This window comes from Staurois parvus, unplaced genomic scaffold (genome assembly GCF_062004578.1).
Source record: "Staurois parvus isolate SC_StPar_1 unplaced genomic scaffold, SC_StPar_1.0 ptg000442l, whole genome shotgun sequence".
In the NCBI taxonomy this organism is placed as follows: Eukaryota; Metazoa; Chordata; class Amphibia; order Anura; family Ranidae; genus Staurois; species Staurois parvus.
Genome location: NW_028318238.1, coordinates 1,022,918 through 1,031,352, shown reverse-complemented (window position 1 = coordinate 1,031,352; position 8,435 = coordinate 1,022,918).

Here is an 8,435-nt window from a genome sequence, read left to right as displayed (position 1 = left end):
TGTCCAAGATGGGAAATTTTTTGCTCCGAGGCAATTTCCTTTTATTTCCTGTTGCATCTCTAGGACAGGAGAAGATGGAGCATCACCCCTGGGGGATACAGACAGTACAAAATAACCTGGTATGGGTTTAAACCTGAACTTTAGGCACAAAAACTTTTGTTGTGGACTGACCATTTGGAAACTCGGGCACTGCCCGAGGCGGGGTCAGTAGGGAGCCCCATGAGATGCCCTTGGTACCTTTATCATAGGCTTTTTTGAGTTTGGGCAAGGACACAGGGGCCCCATGATTGCCTATTGCCCGGGGGCCCCATGAGTTGTCAGTCCGCCCCTGGCCACAAATGATATAAATTCACTGAGCGTGCACCACATACCTTTGCAAAAAGAAGGGGAGTGAATGCAAGACCAATCAACCTTTACAAGGAGAGAGAGAAGACATGACTGGTCTTTGTTACAGGAAAGGTATGGTTTCGGGAGGAAATACACACTGCATACCAAGAATAAATGAGGATAACTCCTGCCTCATGTACGTAGACAATGTTTGTTTATACCAGAGTTCAGTGTTGGCTATACATTAACTTGAATCTTATTTCAAAACCATGAAATCTAATTGATGGCTGATAGTTTTGAGACTCCCACTTAAGGTGTAAAATCCCTTTAGAACTGGATGGAATCAGGGCCATCTTAATGGATGGGCACACCTGGGCACTGCCCAGGGACCCAAGGTCCATGGGGGGCCATGATCCGGGCCAGGACACAGGGGACACCGCTGTGCTGGGGCTTCACTTGTCAATTTGGCAGCTGGTGACACTCTTTAACAAGGGTGACCAGGAGAGAAGATTCAGCTTTCTCCTCCCTCCTGCAGGGGGCAGAAGAGAACTGCACTTAGACTCATCTCAGACTCAGCAGAGTGAAAGGAGGGGGAGCTGACTTATTTGCAGGTGGCTGTGAGTACAAGAGGGAAGGGAGGGGGGCACAGCTCTGATGTATGGGGACACTGTGATAGGGACACCTGATGCATGGGAACACTGTGATGGGGCACCTGATGTATGGGGACACTGTGATGGGAGATATCTGATGTATCGGGACACTGTGATGGGAGATATCTGATGTATCGGGACACTGTGATGGGGGACACCTGATATATAGGGACACTGTGATGGGGGACACCTGGTGTATAGGGACACTGTGATGGGGAACATCAGATGTATGGCGGACACCTGATGTATGGGGACACTGTGATGGGGGACATCTAACGTATGTGGACCCCTGATGTATGGGTACACTGTGATGGGGGACACTTGATATATAGGGACACTGTGATGGGGGACTGTGTCCTTGCTTCATAAGCCAGTTATAGACTTGGGCGGGTGACCACTTTTATGCATGTTTGAGTTTTTTGGTACGTGGGTGCACTAGGGCCCTGGTTGCCATTGTGCTACATGCTGGGGTCCAGTGCACTCCTTTGCCTTTAAGAGGGGTGGCTCCCTCAGGTCCACCTGCCCTTGATCTATCCATTAAATGCATGTGCCTCTACTATGGGGACTCACAAATTTTAGAGTTAGGACCACAGATGATCAGGGTGCCGTGTCGTGGCTCTGTGGCTTACGTATGTATTTGCAAATGTGTGCTAACTAAACCCCTGTTATAAACGCATACTGTTAGACAGGTTAATTCGGTTGTTAGCAAGCTGGCTGGCAAGTTGTCCAAGAACATTGTTCTCTCCCCCTTTTTTTCACTATGTGATGCCTGTTTATGTGTCCTTGCTTCATAAGCCAGTTATAGACTTGGGCGGGTGGCCACTTTTATGCACACTGTGAGGGGGGACACCTGGTGTATGGGGACACTGTCATGGTGAACACCTGATTTATAGGGACACTGTGATGGGGGACACCTGGTGTATAGGGACACTGTGATGGGGAACATCAGATGTATTGGGGACACCTGATGTATGGGGACACTGTGATGGGGGACATCTAACGTATGGAGACACCTGATGAATGGTTACACTGTGATGCGGAACACGTAATATACTGTATAGGGACACTGTAATGGGGAACATCTGATGTATGGGGACACCTGATGTATGGGTACACTGTGATGGGGGACACCTGATATATACGAATACTGTAAAGGGGGACACCTGGTGTATATGTACACGGTGATGGGGAACATCAGATATATGGGGGACACCTGATGTATGGGGACACTGTGATGGGGGACATTCAATGTTTGGGGTCATCTGATGTACGCGGACACTGTGATAGAGGACACCTGATATACAGTATATGGGCACTGTGATGGGGGAAGCTGATGTATATGGGCACTGTAATAGGGGAACGTGATGCAGGCTGGTAGGGGCCCCACTGCACTACTTTTCCCAGGGGCTCATGATGCTAATAAGATGGCACTAGATGGAACCATTTATTTTTCACTAGTTGGGAAACTAATCTTCCTTCTTGGTGTGCGATATTCAGAACTCACCTTTAGTATATATATATATATATATATATATATATATATATATGATAACCCAATAAAAAAGTATTTGCTTTAACAAAAGTGTTCATCTTCACAACTTAACAACTAGCACAACAGCCAATGAAAGACTTAATACTGTTGGGAGTATATTTTTATTCAGCTTGGCATGGATATATAGTGTTTAGTCCTATACAACCTCTTAAGAAAAACTATTTGAAGAATGTTCTGCCAGAAAAGATCTGAACCAGAAGTTCACTTTTTTTAAAGCGTTTACAGGAATTCAGTGGGCAGGTATTGCATTCTTCAAGACTGTAGTGGGAACTTCCGATGGTCACGGAACTTCAAGCTTTAGCCAGATTCAGTCATCAAGTCTCTCCTTTGGATCTCACATTTAAAGTGAAACTACACTGCATCTGTGTATCACAAACCAAAATTTCACCCCACAAAAAAAAACTATCTTAGCAGACCTCGAAAACCACCTCCTGACCTCACTACCCCCACCTCACCCCCAAAAAAAAAATATCTCAGCCGGCCTCGAAAACTGCCCCCCAACCTCACCACCCCTGCCCCACCCCCCTACTGCCCCCCAAAAAAACTATCTCACCACCCCCGCACCACCACCCCACCTAAAAAAAAACAAACAATCTCAGCCAACCTCGAAACCTGCCCCCCCCCGACCTCACCACCCCCGCCCCACACCCCCACCCCCCAACAAAAACTATCTCAGCCGACCTTGAAAACCGCCCCCAACCTCACCACCCCTACCTCACCCCCCACCCCAAAAAAAAAAACTATCTTAGCCAACCTCGAAACCCTCCCCCTGAACTCAACACACACCCCCACCCCCCTCCCCCCCAAAAAAAAATCTCAGCTGACCTTGAAAACCGCCTCCCCGACCTCACCGCCCTCACCCCACCCCCCCAAAAAAAATATTTCAGCCGGCCTCGAAAACCGCCTCCCTGACCGCACCACCCCCAATCCATCACCCAACCCCCCAAAAAAATTATCTCAGCCGACCTTGAAACCTGCCCCCCTGAACTCCCCACCCCCACCCCATCTCAGACGAACTCAAAACCCTCCCCCCCGACCTCACCACACTCACCAAAATAAAAAAAATCTCAGCTGACCTCGAAACCTGCCCCCCAACCTCACCACCACCGCCCCACCCCCCAACCACACCCCAAAAAAAAAATCTCAGCCGACCTCGAAACCTGCCCCCCGACCTCACCACCCTCGCCCCACCCCCCCCAAAAAAAACTATCTCAGCCGACCTCGAAACCCGAACCCCCGATCTCACCACACCCGCCCCACCCCCCACCCCAAAAAAAAAACAATATCTCAACCAACCTAGAAACCCGCCCCCCTGCCCCACCCCAAAAAATATCTCAGCCAACCTCAAAAACCGCCCTCCCAACCTCACCACCCCCGGCCAACCCCCCCTCTCCACCCAAAAAAAAATCTCAGCCGACCTTGAAAACCGCCACCTCTGACCTCACCACCCCGCCGACCCCCCCCTCCCCCTAAAAACCTCGAAACCTGCCCCACCCCCCCAAAAAAACTATCTCAGCCGACCTCGAAACCCGCCCCACAACCTCACCACCCCCCACCCCCCCAAAAAAACTATCTCAGCCAACATCAAAACCCGAACCCCCAACCTCACCACACCCGCCCCACCCCCAAAAAAACAATATCTCAACTGACCTAGAAACCCACCTCCCTGCCCCACCCCGCCCCCACCCCCACCCCAAAAAAAACTATCTCAGCCGACCTCGAAAACCGACCCTCAATCTCACCACCCCTGCCCCATCAACCAACTTACCCAAAAACTATCTCAGATAACCTTAAAAACTGCCCCCCCCCGACCTCACCCCCTCCGGCCAACCCCCCTCCCCCCAAAAAAAATATCTCAGCCGACCTTGAAAAACGCCCCCTCCGACCTCACCACCCCCCCCCCAAAAAAATATCTCAGCCGACCTTGAAAACCGCCCACTCCGACCTCATCACCCCCGCCCAACCCCCCCCCCAAAAAAAACATCTCAGCCGAACTCGAACCCCGCCCCCTGACCTCACCACCCCCCCAAAAAAATATCTCAGCCGACCTCAAAACCCGCCCCCCGACCTCACCACCCCCGCCCCACCCCCCAAAAAAACTATATCAGCTGACATGGAAAACCACCCCCCCCCGACCTCACCACTCCCGCCCAACCCCCCACCCCCAAAAAAAATATCTCAGACGACCTCGAAAACCGCCCTCAACACCACCGCCCCACCACCCCACTCCAAAATAACAAACGATCTCAGCCAACCTCGAAACCTGCCCCCCTAACCACACCACCCCTGCCCCATACCCCCCAAAAAAAAAACTATCTCAGCCAAGCTCGAAAATCGCACCCTTGACCTCACCACCCCCGCCCCACCCTCCCACCCCAAAAAAAACAAACTATCACAGCCGACCTCGAAACACGCCCCCCGAACTCTCTACCCCCACCCTACCACCCACCCCAAAAAAAAAATATCTCAGCTGACCTCTAAACCCGCCCCCCCGACTTCACCCCCCACCTCCCCCAAAAAAATATCTCAGCTGACTTCAAAACCGTTCCCCAACCTCACCACCCCCGCCACACCTCCAAAAAAAAAACTCAGCCGACCTCGAAAACTGCCCTCCCGACCTCACAACCCCGGCCCTACCCCCCTACCTCCCAAAAAAAACTATCTCAGCCGACCTTAAAAACTGCCCCCCCGCCCTCACCACCCCAAAAAGAATGATTTCAGCCGACCTCAAAACCCACCCCCTCGACCTCACCACCGCCGTCCCACCCCCCCCACAAAAAAAACGTATCTTAGCCAACCTTGAAACCCGCCCCACCCCCCGATTTCACCACTCCCGCCCCACCCCCAAGCCAGAAAAAAAAATATCTCAGCCGACCTCGAAACCCGCCCCCTGATCTCAAAAACCCCGCCCCCACCCCCCCAAAAAAATATCTCAGCCAACCTCGAAATCCGACCCCCGACCTCACCACCCCCGCCCCATCCCCTCATTCCCCCCAAAAAAATATCTTAGCCGACCTCGAAAACCGCCCCCCAACCTCACCACCTCAGCCCCACCCCACCACTCCAAAAAAAAGAAACTATCTTGGCCAACCTCGAAACCCGCACTCCCTATCTCACCACCCTCGCCCCACCCCCCCAAAACAAATCTCAACTGACCTGGAAACCAGCCCCCCCGACCTCACCACCCCTGCCCCACCTCCCAACTTCCAAAAAAAAATATCTTAGCCGACCTCGAAAATGGCTCCCCGACCTCACCACCCCAAAAAAAATATCTCAGCCAACCTCGAAAACCACCCCCCAACCTCACAACCACCGCCCCACCCCCCAAAAAAATATCTCAGCCGACCTCGAAATCTGCCCCATCGACCTCACCACCCCCGCCCCACCCCCCAACTTCCAAAAAAAATCTTGTCCGACCTTGGAAACCGCCCCCCGACCTCACCACCCCCACCCCACTCCACCACCCCAAAAAAAAAAAATGTCAGCCGACCTCGAAAACCGCCCCCCCCCCGACCTCACCACTTCCCCCCAAAAAAATATCTCAACCGACCTAGAAACCCGTCTTACCCCACAAAAAAACTATCTCAGCCAACCTTGAAAACCTCTGCCCCGACCTCACTGAACCCACCCCACCCCTCACCCCAAAAAATAAATCTATCTCAGCCGACCTCGAAACCCACCCCCCCCGACCTCACCACCCCCGCACCGCCCCCCCACCCCCCCAAAAAAAAAATCTTAGCCGACCTCGAAATTAGACCCCCCAAACTCACCACCCCCCAAAAAAAATATCTCAGTCGATCTCGAAACCTGCCCAACCAACCTCACCACCCCAGCCCCCCCAAAAATTATCTCAGCTGACCTCGAAACCCGCCCACCTGACCTCACCACCCCCACCCAAAAAAAAGATCTCAGCCGACCTCTAAACCCACCCCCCCACCTCACCATCCCAGCCCCACCCACCCACCCGCCCACAAAAAATCTATCTCAACTGACCTGGAAACCCGCCCTCCCGACCTCACCACCCCAGCCCCCACCCCAAAAAATAAACTCTCAGCCGACTTTGAAACCCGTCCCCCCAACCTCACCACCTACCAAAAAAACAATCTCAGCTGACTTCGAAACCCGCCCCCCCCCCCCCCCCGACCTCACCACCCCTGGGTACAGTGTTGCATGATTGCACAGTTGTCATTCAAAGTGCAACAGCGCTGAAAGCTGAAAATTGGCCTGGGCAGGAAGGGGGGGGGGGAGTGCCCAGTAGACAAGTGGTTAAAAAAACATTCATACTCACTTAGGTGGATGCAGCATTGATCTGATGCTGCATCTGTCCCCCACCAGCTCTGCAGTGATCAAACACTGATGATTGCTCAGTTCTCACCTTCACCCCGAGACTGTCATTCTCTGCTCTGCCCCTCCAGAGCTCACTGGAGCTCTGGGCTGTGGATGGGCAGGAGGGGCTGGCTCAGGCTTTTAGTGGATCACTGAGAGGCTGAGCCAAGTGCCAGTTCAGGCTTCTGGGTGGATCCCAACCATATGGTCAGGATATGTTAAGAGCTTGGACCAGCTGAGTGACGTCAGCTGAAAATGGATCACAGGAGTGCAACACAAAATAGCTTTGGCTACACTTCTCCTTTAAAACAAGTAAATATAATATACTTTTCTATTTACTAATTCTAGCAGCAAAAGGACTACAAATAGTCAATATTGATTATGAGAATGAGGTTCCACTGTAAGACCTTTCTGGTGGTGGTGACCTCAGCCCCAGAGTTTCAGAAATAGTGGCCTTGATGTGTAAGATCCCTTTACCACATTCACCGACAGAGTGGTTCTTGTTCCAATGATGGGGTTCATGCCTAAGGTATCCTTGAAGTTCCATATGTGCCAGGAAATAGTTCCTCCTACTTTTTTCTCAGATGATAGACAAATTAGTCCTCTGGACATTGGTAGAACGCCAACATCTTATATTGAAGCAATGTCAGAATTCCAAGGTCTGGAACCCACGAGTCATTAATTTAATCTACAAATCAAAAGGGTTGGCGATTCCAGAAGGGATAAAAACACACTCTACAAAAAGTGTTTCAATATCTTGGGTAGCAGCCTCTCGTGTCTCTCCAGAAGTTATTGGCAAAGCAGCTACTAGGTCAGCAATGGGCAAACTACGGCCTGGCGGACCTTTTAATCCGGCCCGTGGAGCGTGATGCTGTCAGGATGTGTGTAGGCGGGGCAGCGTGACGAACCTGAGGGGAGCTAGGCTCCTCTCACAGTCCGCCCTGAAGACCGGAACTGCGCGGGAACACGGCGAGAGGAACGCGCGGAGCAAAGGTAAGTGAATGAATTACTATGGGGGATGAATTACTATATGGGGGATGAATTACTATATGGGGGATGAATTACTATATGGGGGATGAATTACTATATGGGGGATGAATTACTATGGGGGATGAATTACTATGGGGGATGAATTACTATATGGGGGATTAATTACTATGCTTACTATGGGGGAATATTACTATACTTACTATGGATGACACATACACATCATTCATCTACTCTTGGTCCGGCCCCCGGGTCCAATATATGAACCCATTGCGGCCCTCAAGTCAAAAAGTTTGCCCACCCCTGTACTAGGTCCTACTTTGTGTCCCGCTACCACGTGGAACCAGCAGCCTTAAAAACCATCAAGTCTGGGGGAAATTAAGCTGATTAGGCTCATTTGTTTTGCATTATCCTGTCCTGGTCAGCTAGTTATTTCCTAGCTGTGTGCTGACATGCAGCTGTCAGGGAAACCAGAAATTTTTCCATCAAACTTACCAAAATTTTCCTTCCTGACAGGCTCCATGAAGGTGGCTGGCCATGTAACACTGGGCTGGGGTGGGAGCTCACATTTATGAGCTAAGGTACTGATTAGT